Raw genomic sequence first — 2,616 nt, 5'->3', positions numbered from 1 at the left:
ATCACATGTGTGTGCACACACACTCACATACACACACACCCCTTGCCACAACCATCTCACTACTCAACAGAAGAAGCACCAATACAGAACATTATGACCTATTGCTACAGAATTACAAGAATCGGGGAAAGCAATAAAGAACAGTAGTTAAAAGAGAAGTCTCACAGTTAGGTTCTGGCTTCACACTTGGTCAGTGGCATGTCTTTGGACAGCTTACCCAAACCACTCTGATCCTCAGTTTCCTCATCTATAACATGGAGATTATACATACCTCAGGAGGTTTTATTCTGAGAATTGAATAAGAAATTATATTGTAATATATTGTGTATTTTATAATATATCCTGATATATACTATATACATAATACCTTGTATGGTATTACATGTACATAATAACGCATGCAGGATATATGATATGTATATAAATAGGATAATATATACCATAAGTATACTATACTATAGTATATAGCATATGATGTATACTATATATTATTATATATTACTCTCTATCATTATGATATATTCATTGTAGTGGTGCATATAAAAGGGACTATCATGTATACTGAAATGCAAAGGTTTGCCAAGTGGAGCTGAGACAAATGGGATTTCTCTGAGTGGCCATGGCAGGGAGCAGGGTAGCATCTATGGGGCAAGAGAGTGGAAGGAAGAAGCCTTGGCCTCTAATATATACTGAAGCAGCAACAGGTCGCCTGAGAGAAGGCAGGAGTCAGATGACTTATATGGGATGTGCCTAACCACAAGGTAAGACCAATGGCACATTAAAGTCCCGAGAGGCACAGGGGGATTCAGAATGGAACACAGTACTGGCTGGTGGAGCTTGTTGAAGAGGAACGGTGAGAAGATGCTTGTGTGTTGCGTTGTCTGGAGTGGACTTCCATGGCAGGCCTGGTGGATTGATCACTGGTAACTCTAGACACCAAAGCAGATTCATTTCACCGGTAACAGATGCTTTTAAATCAATATTATTATGCTAAAAATCACATCAACTTGCACTTCTACATAGCCCCTTTTTACTTTCTCAGTGCACTTTCATGCTGTGGTCCCCCTTGTCTCCTCAACTCAATCCAAGGAAGCTGCAGATTCGTTACCTGCCTTGCTGTATAAGGATGAGCAACCTGAGAGCAGAGGGGCTCTGTAAGTTGTACAAAGCCACATAGGCATCCTGGGATATACTGCTCAGCCCTAATAATTGAGTCTTTTTGTCAAGTAAGATTACTTTGTATGGGATGCAGCCTTTCTCTAGACCAGTGGTTCTCAACCTTCCTAATGCTGCGGGCCCTTTAATACAGTTCCTGTGGGTCGCAACCCACAGGTTGAGAACCGCTGCTCTAGACCCTCTGAATAATCCTGAAAGTCCACATCCATCCTTTTTGCTGCTTTTACATCCTTCACTTGTTTCTCCTCCCAATTTCCTCCTTCAAAGACACCCAGGCACCTCCAGGCACCTCCAGACACTTTGTGCAGCAGGTGTTTGACGAGTCCTCATGGAGAATGGGCCTTCATGCCCAGGACACTTGCTTTGACCGTTCACAATTCCAGCTGGCCTTTGGGGCTGACCTCAAGTCCCCAGGGTTTGCCCTGAGGATAGGATGAATTCTGGGCACTAGTCCAGCCCAGGCTCTGACACACTGGGCACAGAAGAGTAGCTGACCACAATGAGGCAGATGTCAACCTGGTGAATGGCCATGCCCCGTATTGGCCCCGCTGACAGCAAGCTGCTGGCAGTGGGGAAATGTGCCAGCCCTGGACTCGGTAACTCAAGGCACTGTTCTACAAGGAATTCCTAGGTCACTCCATGGGCAGGGAAGGGGGTGGTCATCCAAATGCTTCTTAAGCTGAAGGACCATCTTAATGCAGTGTTTTAGCTTTTTGCTTTGGGAAAGGACAGAACACAGGCTGGCGAAGGCACAGCTCTCTTACCCTTGGAATACAGCAAGTTCTGAGTTGACAACAATGTATTTTAGAGATCAAGAGACCTTTCTGGCGTGGAAGATTAAAGTCCCCTGAGCCAACGGCTCTAGAGAGACAAATGAAATGTGAAAGGCAGAGTGTAATAGCCAGCTAACTAGCCCTTCCTCTAAGTGCTCTGGGCTCACTCCCTGCTCTGAGTCTGATCATCCAAATTTAATGTAGGTGGACAGTATTATCTTAGTTTACCACAGAAAAGCCTGTGCTGAAATAAGATTTAATGCCATGCCCTTGGCCTTTAAAGAGGATCGATAGGAGAAACATTTGAGAAGCGTTTCTCTGCCTTTGCAGAACCACCGGAGAAGACAGTGTCCATTTGGCTACCTGGACTCCTTACTGAGTCCTGATGCAATAAATCCTTTTCCAACTTCTATTCCTTCTTGCTTTAGATATTATGGGCTAGATAATCCAATGAGCGTCTTTTGTCTTCTTTTTCATTTTCTTAGTTCCTAACAAATTCAGCACTAAATGCAGTGCTCAGCTGCAAAAACTGATTATTATAATAATTAATAATGATTATTCAGCCACCATCACTACCTGTTTCTCTCTACCTTTTTATCCACTTTTATCTTTTAATTATCATTTTATATAGTACTAATTTTTCAGACTGCTGGAATTTCCTCCACCC

This window comes from Otolemur garnettii, unplaced genomic scaffold (genome assembly GCF_000181295.1).
Source record: "Otolemur garnettii isolate 467f Iridium unplaced genomic scaffold, OtoGar3 scaffold00059, whole genome shotgun sequence".
Classification (NCBI taxonomy): Eukaryota; Metazoa; Chordata; class Mammalia; order Primates; family Galagidae; genus Otolemur; species Otolemur garnettii.
This window is presented reverse-complemented; position numbering follows the sequence as displayed.